This window comes from Daktulosphaira vitifoliae, unplaced genomic scaffold (assembly GCF_025091365.1).
Source record: "Daktulosphaira vitifoliae isolate Bord-2020 unplaced genomic scaffold, ASM2509136v1 Scaffold_2, whole genome shotgun sequence".
NCBI lineage: Eukaryota > Metazoa > Arthropoda > Insecta > Hemiptera > Phylloxeridae > Daktulosphaira > Daktulosphaira vitifoliae.
This window is the reverse complement of record NW_026099573.1, coordinates 34502728-34515835: the sequence shown is the minus strand read 5'-3', so window position 1 is coordinate 34515835 and position 13108 is coordinate 34502728. Positions and strand designations below refer to the sequence as shown.

At 32.1% G+C, this 13108-nt stretch overlaps 1 long non-coding RNA gene across 2 annotated transcripts in view; it reads left to right on the top strand.

Annotated features, from left to right (window-relative positions):
* Positions 1-795: 795 nt before the first annotated feature.
* The window catches only part of LOC126898441 (uncharacterized), a 29761-nt gene continuing 17448 nt past the window's right edge, over positions 796-13108 (top strand). For both annotated transcript variants that reach the window (XR_007702262.1, XR_007702261.1), the window contains exon 1: positions 796-1078. This is a non-coding gene — a long non-coding RNA (uncharacterized LOC126898441). The remainder of the gene's footprint in view (positions 1079-13108) is intronic.

Genomic DNA, 13108 nt, shown 5'->3' with positions numbered 1-13108 from the left:
TTAATTTTGCTTTGAAATTATATTTTTACTTTCAATAAATTTTATTTGTTGTCGTGTAAGTTCATAACGTAACCAAAGTACTTTAATAAGTCAGTGAAATGTAATACCAAAATTTATTTGGTCAACCGTCGAAAAGCAGTATTGACAAAACCAAACCCAATCAATTTATCAACGAAGAAAAATAAACACGAAAGAAATTAATTTTAGTGCTGACAGTATACGTCGTCTGTTGTATACAAACGAGCCAACCATTATTTATTGGTAATGGTACAGCGATTCATATGAGTTGGTCTATATGTGTGCCGTGTTAGTATTTTTAACGAATATCGTTAAGTGTAATATATTAATACGGGTACCACCGGCTTTTGTTGTGTACGTTGTCAAGCACCGATAGTGTAGTACACACGTATACATTGAGTTTTCAGCCAAACGGTCGCGGACGAGGGTTAAGGAATACGGTCGAAAATAGGGGAGCTTGTCGGTAAAAAAAAGAATAATAATCCCCTCAGCGTGTCTTAGACACGCATTGCACCATTTTTATGCCCTCGTTTCACCGTATAATAGGTATAAGTATATATTTATGCTCGGGCATGTACAATATTAGTAACAATGGTAATTACTGTCATTTTTTAGGCGGCAAGGCCGACTGAGCTTTTGTGTATTGATCGACCAAGCGCCATGGGCAACCGCGACGTCGCCATTGGACCGTTTGGGCCGCCAATAACGTAAAAGCTCTACTGTATCGATCCCTTCCATCCCTCGGTTCCCTATGTTTATATACCCATTAGTGCATTTATATAAGTATACATTTGAGAGGGTACAACAGTAAAACTATCGTTTTGTAGCAATAGACAGTAGAAAATATTACAACATACTGCGGCTGCCACTTTATTTCGTTTTATTGTCCGCATTCGTTCGAATAAAATGACGGACTACGGTCGACCTTTATCCATTGCACCCTTGTGTAAATGTTTTTAGTTTTAAACATTTTATGACGTCAAACTATTTTGTTCAATGTGGTTATTAAGTCTTCCCTAGATAAAATCTGCTAAATTCGCGCAGTACATATATTTATCAGGTAAGTAATTTCAGTAGATTAATTAAAACCTAATGGCATCATGTTAGTATTGAAACACGTAAGAGTGTCCGACATCCGAATAAGTTTCTTCGGACTGATTGTTGTTGTTACTGTAGTTTTATGTTTATATTTGATTTACAACGACTGACTCGTTCATTGTACCCGCACTAGTGATGATAATATTAATACATATAAAAAAAGAACAATCAAAATAAGAAAACCGCATCATGAACCGAGGAAATTAATAAAATGTGAACAAAGTGTAAAAAGGAAACGAATTATAAACGCGCGCGTTCGGCCCTGCGGCAATCACTCCAAGCAGAACCGATTATACCGAGACCTCCTCCTCCACTTCCTTCTAGGACAACCGTGGTCGTTACGGATCGGAAACTAGAACTTTACCCTCATTGCAAACTGTGCAAACATCAAAAAAATTTACCCGTTTATTACAATGGAGGAAAATAAAATGGCAATGTTTCAGAATACGATTTGCTAATTTGAGAAAAAAAGTTAGAATTGATTTACGAAGAACTTGATTAATCAATATTAGTGCTTATCCGTTGATGTCTAACTATCATGGTATTGCAAAATATCATTTATGAATAAAGTTATGTCGATTAATTTTGTGTTGGCTAAAATCTATTGATATGGTTACTTACATAAACGCAATTTGGGGAGGGAAAAATTGTGAAAACTACAAGTAAATTTTTATAAAAAAATATGTATGGGAGAAATTAAAATAGGTCCCCCAAATATTTTGTTCAAATTGTCGCCTATGATTAAATGACCAAGATTTCAAAGTTATCGAAAACTTTACGTAGAACAAGCTGCAAAAATATTGTATCAACAACTTCATTTAATTCTAATAAGAGAATGCGTGTTGGTAATATATTTCAATTACAACAACTCTCGCCATAACTTCTAGTTAACTTGAGTTATGAAAAGAATAATTGCCATAAGTGATACCTACACATTTTAGCTTCCTTAATTATTTTATTATCAGATTTCATTTTGTATGTAGAAGGCAAGAACTCTGTCTAGGCACGCACCGAAAACGATCATAAACCTATAATTACTATAATTTCTACAAGTTGAACATTATCTAAGGATAACAATACCGAGAAATATTCGGTATTATATATTTTCTGGATATATTTGAGAGGAAGATGTTTTTCTTTATGTCAAATAAATAAAAATCATTTGTTTGTGATAGACTATTTTTAAAATAGCATTGATTACTATATTTTAATAGGAATATCGTTAAAAATTATAATACCTTTAAAAAAATGAGAAATAGTTAGTGTTTTTATTCATGTAAAGTTTGCATCATGTGTAAAACATTTGCAATGCTTTGTGAAGGTTAAAACTTTGGCAATGGCGACTTGCTTAAACTTTAAATGTCAAATCATATCATTGTTTTCGTATGAGTATCTGAAACGCTTATGGACACGCTTATTAATTTAAAACTGTTATACGTATTATAGTTGACTATTAAATCACTTATTGGAAAAAGGGCCCAATTCTAAATTTTGGTTTTTTTCAAGAGACACGAATTTTCTTTCAGGATAAGTTTTTTTAATTAATCATTATATCTTTTTTTATTGAACTAAACGAGTTGTTTAATTTGTGATATACTAATTTTTTATATTAGCTAAGCTCTAGTTACCTGTTAAGTGTTAAAATTGAGCCCTTATTTAAATAAATATTTTAATCATTAAAATTCATCATTATTTAATAGGAAAATACATAATTCGTGTATAATATGTTTATATTATTATCAAATAACTGCATTAAAATTGATGAAATTACTGTACTTATTACTTAAATTACTATTAGTATTTACCATAAGAAACACGTATTTTGCCAAAAATTCGAACGGGGTCTTTATTTAAATAAATGTTTCAATTATTTACGTAACTAAAATTCCAATCGGCTTTTTATTACTTAGTCTTTGGTTTGTACAATACTGTGAAAAAAAAGTATCCTATAAACAACTATTATCAACTTTTAGATTTTTGAACTTCAAATTTATACCAATGTCTTATTTAAAAAAATCTATATCATTATACATCTATGTACATACATATTTAGGAGGACATACCATTTTGGGGTCGTAAAAAAATATGAATATAATTTTTTTGCATATGATGAATTTTGTTTAAAAATATATTAAATAGGGGCACCAAATATATGATTGCTCTATGGCATCAATGACAGTTAGCACGCACTGTATGTATTTTGGTAATTTATCGCTTGTCTCTATCGAATCTAAGTCAAATTAATTTTTTTTTTTCAATTACATAAGGCTTTATTATTTACGATAAATATGGAATACATCAATTATATATGAAACATAGTGTTGTAATCAATTAATAAAAAGTAACTTGCGTGAAGGTACACCTCCAATAGATTACACCAACTTAATAAACTAAAGGGTTTAGTGTTTATGTCATCTGTGCAATATGACGTATGAAAAGTAAAAAAGTGTTGACTACGACAGTAGTCAATCATTAATTAAGTGTCCATAAAATAATAAATCTAATATAATTATTGTATTTGGCATAAAAAATTAAACTTCTAGATCTTTTTTTAAACGAAAATGCGTTTTCCAAAAAATAAAATGAAAATAAATAATTAAAAATCAACAAAATCAGTTATAACGTATTTTAAGACTTTTACATGTTTTTTTACAGTATATAGTGTTTTTGTGGGCTATTTATTGAGAAAACAACATTGAAGTTATTATTTTTGAATTTCTTGTAAAATTTCCTTTACTTGAGTTTTACTTTTATTATTCTAAGTTAAGAGAAAAAAAAGTTATGAGCATAGATCAGTTATTTCTATTAAATTTGACTCTTCGACTCAACTTAATAGGTCCGGGGGCACGGGTTAACCTTAACGGATCGGTCCCAAATTTTGCACAGCTCAATTTTTTGACCTTTAAAAAAAAATTAAGGGGTAGCGTAAAAAAAAAAAAGACATTCGATTTTTGAGGGCCACCCTACTACGACAGTCTGCACCTTAACCTAGACGGCCAACTTGGGTAATGTGGACGAATAGATTAATTTGAGGTTCATACTGTGATACCACCGACTTAGAGAACCGTTAAATATGCGTGGAAATTACGATTGAGAACTTTTTGTATTTTCACGTCTTACCTAATGTACAAGAATACACACACACATAACCTATAACGACGTTGATAATAATAAGATGTTCAAGGATTTTTGTGTTTTATGCTTGTGTCTGTACGCATATTGTATGGAAACCGTCTCGCCTCGCACACCACATTAACGGTATTAGAGAGGGGCCGTGTCTTATAGTGTAGCTGAGGAAGACGAGTACGTGAAAAAAGAGTATTATGAATGACGGACAGCAACGATCACCGTCGGACGCAGACCAGAGAGATAGAACATAGATAGGAATGCCGCCATCCATCCGACTCTGCATCGTTTTATACATTGTTATTGTTGTTACTATTATTATTATACATAATGTAATAAATGGTATACGTATATACTGTGTAACTACAGTGGATTTTCAACGGCAATAGCCCGTGAACCATGCACGTCGTATGAAAGCACCAGGAGAAGAGTTCGTTCACAAACTCGACGACTGTGGCGGCGTACCACGAGTCACGATCAAAATGAGTTCAAAGCGAAGATGATAGAAAAAAAAAAAAGGTGTATTGTTGTACGACTGTATTGTGTAATACGTGGATGTACTTGCATCTGTTTCACACGAAAGTTGTGCGCCGATAAAAAATACTTTCGAGGGAGCGTGTCGTTAGCGCCATTATAGGGGTGTGTTGATCGAATGGGGTGTGGTACATGATGCTGAGTGATGCTGATGAGGATGAAAACATGCGCACTTAAACTGCAAAAGGAGTGGCTTATGCTCATTCGCCATTTTTTCCCACGAGTTCGATAACAGGTTACACTTTACAAACATTGCGAATTTATTTTGGTATGATAAATATTAACATATTATTTGTAAGCTAAACAACAATAATTGTTTTTGTTTAAAAGTAATTTTTATATGTTATAGATATCACGTAAATTTTACTCAACTTTAAAGATAAATTGATAGAACAATTGATAATTCATTTTTTAAGTAATTTTTAAAATAATGTAAAATTTAAGTTTGTAATTTTTTTTCTTATCGAAAGCAATACAATTTTTACTAAATGTAACTTTTTCTGATATTGTTGATGGCTAGGTAATAGTATAAAATGTCTATTTAAAACATTCAAATTTATCAACATTTTAATGAGATCCTTTAAATTAATTTAGCTGGGATTAAATAGATAATATTATTCATAATTTTCAAATTTTTACTGTTATGAACTCGCCAAAAACAATTAGTTTGTTAAATATTAATAGTTTCCTACGAGTTAATTTTAATAATTCAATTGACTATTATTACTGAATTATTGAATTTTTATCGTTTCCACTGATCAGGTTTAATATTTTATTAGGTAAATATTTGAAACTACTAATCTATAAAATTATAGTTAAGAATAAATAATTGAATTACAAAATAATAATTTTCTTAACGAGTAATGTCATTCACTGTTTAATTGAAATCTGAATTGTTCGTTATTAAACTAACTTATAATATGCTTGAAAATAATTATCAAGCAAGTAATTCGTTATTTGCATATGGTAAATTATTCATTAATCCGTCTACAATATAATTTTGTCTGTGCATTTTTCATTAAAATGGTTAGCTCTATTGACGAGAACATCATTGACTACATCCCTAAGAAATAATTTGTTTTCGGATCGCCTTTTGTGTTCTTCGGCCAATCGGGTCCAAATCCAGTCGACCAACATGTGCGCACCGTTAAAGTATTTATCAGCTAAAAGTTGGTCCATTGTTTTATTACAAAGGCCGTCCATGTACCAGTCGGCCACGTATCGGGTGTTTACAGTGTTTTCAGCTCGTTTATCAGCGGCTACTTGTCGTTCTAGGTACTGTAATGTTTTGGTCGCTTCTGCTCGGCGCAACTTCTCGCAATGGTCTTCCTTATCTAGTCGTAATTGCTTAAATAGCTGACGGATTTCAAAGGCACGCTGTTCGCGTTTCATCAAAGCCGTTTCATCTTCGTACAACACTTCTACTTGAGCCTGTAGTATCGCCTTGGATACATATAATTCGCATACGGGGAACGCTTCAGGTTCGAATTCGTCCAAATCACTCTCGTTCACTTGGGTACAGTTATCAATGCCGGTAGTCATTCTCTGTAGATTGAGCATACGAACAACCGAAGTAGGCGACAATGGAGTCGCAATCAAAAAATCCGTTTGTGTTCCGTTCGTTTTATGCGGTCGCATATTCCCAGTTTCTGCTATAAACGGTTCGTATTGCGTGTTGACGTGTGCTCGACCTTTAACAGGTGCCGTTTTGTTCACAACTCTAACCTTCTTGCGATGACCAGTGGATGCATCGCCGCTCCTACACGTTCGTGATACTGCGGGATCGTTTTTACGTTTTGGGATCGGAGGAGTGAGTAGAATTGTCCGTAAACCGTTTCGCTGGTTGACTCGTGGGTCGTGCTTTATATTGAAGCATGTTGGTTTTGGTGGATTGGGTAAGCTACTAAGCGGTCGTTTAATATTTGTTCCTTTAACGCCTTTTCCTTTACATTTGTTTAATAAAATAGGTGGCTCTATAATCACTCTGGACAATGATTTATTTTTAGGACGATCATTTTCCGAATAAGTCACCGATGGTGACGATAATTTCCAATTGCAATTGACCATTATCTTTTTATTTTTATGAGAATTAATAGATTGGCAAAAAGTCAACAACAACTATTGTTGTCCATGGAAATTTACTGACCGTATCAAACCAGACTTGAATAATCTTTAGCAAATTTATCAAATAATAATAATATGTTAATCAGACTTCATTGCTGCTTATTAACTATAAACTTTTTTATTAACTGAATTCAAAAAAAAAAAAGGTTATTAATTCATATATTAGCTTCGATGCGATGTGTTTATTAATTTTTTTGTGTCTGTTATCACTTTTTCTCAGCCCTCAATGGGCCGATTTTTTAAGACGATACGTCAAAAGATCACAAATCGTATCTAGTTGAAGACTTAATCCTTATAAATTAAAAAAAAATTCCTGGGTTCTCTGTAAATAGGGGAAATCCTCGTCAAAATTTCGTTTTTTAAAAATCGGTAAATTTCGACTGTGCTGGGTTTTTTTCCAATACTTTTTAATTAAATGTTTACAACCTATTCACAAAATTATTCGTATAATCTGTCGGTTGAAAGAAAACGTATTATTAATCATAACAACGGCGATAACTAATCAACGTTTCGGTGCATTTGGAAAATGTAGAAAAAACGTACGGCTGTATTAAACGAATCCTGTGTTTTCACAACAGAACAAAATGTAAAAAGTGTATACATTTGTGTTACTATATTTTAGTGGTTGTATAGAAAGGCCAAGATCCGTCCCGGATTGTCGCACATCATAACCTTGGATCAAACCGTGAGCGGCGTTTTTTCTTCTTTTTACGTTGTATAGATAGACAATATAGTAGTAGAATAATGAAGGCGAAGATCTACGGTACTTTGATCGCCGACATAAAGTAACAATAATCTGTGTATCAAATCCGACTGACAAAGACGGCGCGAGATGTTCTTACCTAGCACCGATTTTCCTCTATGCCAAAATATGTTATGGATGATCATCTAATCAGGGCGTAATCATCAAAATAATATCATGAGTGCACTGTGAATTTTAAATTACGTAGTTGCTATGTATTATAGAAAACATCATCCAATATTATTTGACGGATAGCTTATTATGTAATGAATATGAAATTTCATTTTTGGAATCAAATATTCGAGGACTTAACTATTATCAGAAAATGTTATTTAAACAACAAAAGTAGTACGAAATTTCGTTTGTTATATTTATCATACTTCATATTGATTATAGATAATCGGTCCAGTCTCTTCAAAATTGCAAGATAATATAGCTCAGTCAATCTAAAAGCTCCAATGATAGACATGAATTTTTAAAGAAATCTGAGATATACGTGAAATAATTATTATGACTTGATTAAACAATGAAATTTTTTATATCACGGTCGCTATGTAAAAAAAAAACAAATAAATTGTGTTATATTTGGTCATTTTCATGCATTAAAATAAATATTTAAATAAAAATAAAAATTTTAACTACAAATCCATACATTATGGAATGGCGACAGAGACAATTCCTTGCAATTTTTCGGAGAGTTTAAATTCGCACTATGTACAACATCTTATCTTAACTATGCACTCAACTTGATAGATAGATGTTAAAAAAATGACATGTTAGTTAATTTGGTTTAAGTGCTGTGGTTCTTTTATAAATCTTAATAAAAGAATCACAGGACTGCAAGGAATAATTAAGTAAGAGAAAGATGCGATAAAGGGATAGAAATCGTGTTATTTTTGTGTCATATAGTGACAGTAACGTAGCCAGGATTTTCAATTACAGAGAGGTTAAATAGTATTTGCCACAAATCATTGATTCCCATCATATAAAAATATTTATCATCTTTTTTTACATAAAATGTTGGTATAGCATAGTCAACAAGGAGAGCTTAGCTCTTTATATCCCCTGGATACGCAGTGCAATCACTTAACTAATTTTACCATGATATTCTTTTTTTTTTTGTGTCTTTCACTACTTAATTAATACTAAATAACTAAATAAATTTAGTTATTCTCGCCCTCAAAGTTCTTCATAAATCTACGCCAATGCGCACAGCGGTAAGTTGTGAGTTTTAAAGTAATTTACTTTTTCGTATATGATACAAAAATATTGCATTAAGTTTTTTTTTAAATTATATAAAACAAAATTCTGTTATAATATTAAGATATTTTTTTCATACATTAAAAATAAATTATAAACAATTGTGAAATTATAGACCTACGACAGATTCGAACGAAAACACCATTTGGTGAGACGATACGTCGTTATCTTTTTACAACAGCAAAATCAATTTTTATCTTTAATAAATATTTAACTTGTCCAAATAACATGATAATACATTACTTCGATTCATTTTCGTAATTATATAAGAATGTTGTATATTATTAAAATATTTTTATAATTTTTGCAAATATTGCGTCCGGATTGTGAGCAACTTTTGCCCTTCCTAGCCGCAGCCCTGCCCCAAACATTAAAAGATACTATAGATGTAAGTAACGAAATTAAAGTAAAATTTATTTCCAAAATTGAAAATTAAAAAAAGCTCAAAGTTCAAATTCATAACGGTTTCCTTAATAAATTCAAAATTATTTTGAAATTCAATGTCAAACTTGGGTTTTGCTACGGTTTGGAAAATCGAGTAAAAATTCCAAATAACGTCAAAGTGAAGTTATCATTACTGTTGGTGGCACTTCGAGGACTCTTTCGGTGACTGTTGATTAAGTGGCTGTTATATTAGCCGCTACTACATTAGTATTATACGTATCATATAACCGTGTGTGTACAAAGTACACACTAAAATTCGGTTACGGGCTGGCGGAGTTGACAGGTGTACGGCGGCAGGGCTTCTCAACATCGGTCGTGGACACGGCACGGCATATGTGTGCGATAGTGCGGATAGTGAATGTGTATGTACGTATAACTTACACCTGCGCGCCGGCAGAAATAAAGTCTTTTTGTCTTCATTTTCGTGCTAGCAGTTAACGTTTGTTTCAAAACGCTATCGCCAACCACCTGAGCGACCCACTGGCCGTCGGTTCATCGTTTTGTGTGATTATCAGAGATAGCCAAGTCGAACGACGTTTCTCTTTCGGTGTCGTCGTCGTCGCCCGTGAAGTTTTTGCCGTGCTGGCAAATCGCATGATATCACAACGGACTTTGCCATTCTGGCGATATTTTTGTGTGGTTACAGGTGTTAGGACGCCACTATGCAACGCAGCCACCAGTGACAAGGTACGTGTAGACTTTACTATGAAAACGGTGGGACAAACGCATAACTGTACATTTAAAACGCTCTATAGGTTAGATTTGGGCACGTTCAAAACCACTTTAATATTGAAGTATTTTTTTTTTTTATGAGTAATATGAAACAAAAAATAAAGGTAACAATTTTCTTCAATTAGTTGATCCACTTGGGCAATTATATAGTCTCATCGTTCCATCCATCACACCTTCATCTGATTCGCTTCGAGTAACATTGTCCAATTCTTTATTACCTCGAGATGTGAAATTTCGTGCTTGTTAATTTCTGTCATTATTTTGAGCAGTAATTTTTTTGTAACGCAATAAAAAATTAATGTTTCATATTTGGGGTGTTTTCTAATTAAATGCGAACAAGCTTTAATTATAATATCACATTGAAAATGTAGAAAGAGTTTCCAAGCATGAAATCCTGTTTTGCATTGAGTAATCATGATACACATTTAGCTTTGGAAGTATTATTTTGAATTTCATATCCATTAACTAAAATAATAAAAAAATTCTATCTTTCATTATGTATATGTATAGAACTACAGGAATAATACTGGTAACTTACAGTAGTGTAAATTTGAAAATATTAGAACTAATCAATATATATATGTTTAAAATACTACTTGACTCGTCGTTGAATAAAAAACCTAGTTAATGACCCGGAGCTGATGATTTATTTGTGTAATTTTCATTATAAAAATATAATATACTGTCAAGTTATACAATTTATGGGATACTAACGAAATTACAAAAAAAAGATACAATTATAATGAAAATGTAAAGAAAGCAAAAAAAAAAATTCATCGATAAAATCACATTCAATGGATTTTTCATTGTGATTGTTCAAATATACAAAAATTACTCTATTTCTGTTTAAAATAAATTTGACGATTAATACGATCGCTGGTACAAAATAATACTTTGAATGATAACACTTCCATTCATATCTTAAGTCGGGTTCATAAGGCGTATTTACAGAGAAAGGGATCCAAAGAGTTTACACACGCCTCATTGATGTAAAATTATGTGAGCTGATGGTGTGATGGGGCAAATTTCCTACCACTTTACATTCTAAAAATAATTTGAACACAATGACAAATGCCTAAATCCAAGACTGGCCGAGTTTACGTTGCTTTATGTGTGTTTAACAGCCTGATTCGTGTTATCTGATCAATTATATTTAGAAAAAATTGTTAAAACTTAATACTCGTAATTAAAAAATATTAGTACTCTGAGATTGAAAGGTTTATAACTTATGGTTTTCAACAGCAACGATTATGTTTATTGGTCATACACTGACTTTAACACATTTTGATTGTATACACATTAATCTAATGACTACACACACGTTTCCGATGGAATGGCAAATCTAACACGTTTTACGATGTACTTTTTTAAATGATAGATCTTCCTTGTGATATATGCATTATAGTGCGTTTCACTCTGTTTCTTGGGTTATTTCTTTTGCTTACAGGGCATAACGAAACTAACACTATGAGTAGTAGTAACTTGACTAATAATTACAATTTATTACTCATTAAAATAAAGGTAAATACGGGCACAAAACACGTATTAACATAACTTTATTATTAGTAATTGAATTCCGCTTTGTTATCTTAAAGAAAATAATTAATCAATTTGATAAATTTCCAAACATTTGAACTTAATTTATTAGGCTCCTAGTAGACCTTCCTATTTTAAAATTGTTTAAATTATTTCATTGTTATATGAAAATTAAGAAACGTAAAACAGATAAATTAGATTATGCATACACATTTGTTACTCACTTCAAAATTAGCTTTAAAACAATTAATTATGTACGAAGCTATAAACATTTTTCTCTAACTGTGGTGGGGGTATGAATAAGAATTTTTAAGCAAGACCCTACATGAGGAATGACACTTGGCTCATCATATTATAGTCTATACAGTATAGGCTTTTGAGGGGCCTATACTACTTTTTCAAGTCTAATAATTGTGGTCCAAAAGTCAATGTATACGTCTTGTTTTGTACATTTTATTTATTGTATCGCTAGTTCGCATTTTGAAGTTTTTTTTTATAAATATAATTCTTGTAAAATTTGTGAATTATTCTATCAATTTCTAGACTTCAATCAACTCAGACTATTCAGCGTCACTACTGGTGCGAGTAATCACGAGTCAGTCACGAGAAAATCAATCAATAATGGTGTAACTGACATTTAAACAGAAGCGGCTTATGAGTGGTTTTTTAGAACGAACGGGGCCCCATTTGTACGCTTCTTTTTCTATAGCACGAGTTTTTCCGATTTAATGACGTTTCCTCCTTTTTTGCTTCCTCTCGTTGTGGCTGTGTGTTTTTGCGGTTTTACGGTCCAATAGAGTAATGTCGATCGCAGACACTGCGCAATATAAAAAGTACCTTCTCTCTATGTGCTATTAGAAGTATAACATCTGTAAATCTAATGGGTACTTACAGTTTATCCATTAAGTTTATATTATTTTCTATGTCTACGTGTTTTTATTAATATAAATAACGACTACCCATAGTAAATGTCTGGTAATCTAATAATTATCATTGTTTGTCTATCACTGAATAATGTCATTAGGTACCGCTCACCAATAACTAATACGGTTATTGGCCCCGTTAGAAGTCTTTGTCAGTAATGCGCTGTGTAAAAAAATATAAGTCGTTTCTGAGGACGATAAGTACTTGTTACAGGGTCGACGAACTTTGAGCAGAAAGTACGTTGAAAGAATGATTTTTCTCATCTAGTATATATTTAATAAAAAAAAAAAAAAAAGGTTATTTATCTCGATTTTTATTATAATAGTTTTTATTTTTTGTGAGTTTTTGTTGAGCCTATACGAGTGCGCGGGTGATACAGGAAGTGTTCAATTTTCCAAATTGTGTCTCACGGTCGAGTTTTCTTCATCCTTTCCTTCGGGCACAGGCGACTCTTGTGTTTCATGATCTAATGCTGAAAACAGTCACAGGCCGCGATCGGTTCCGCCAGTTTTCTTTTAGTACACGGTCCACCGGAATCGTTTCAATGATTTGTTCGATTCATTCATCCTA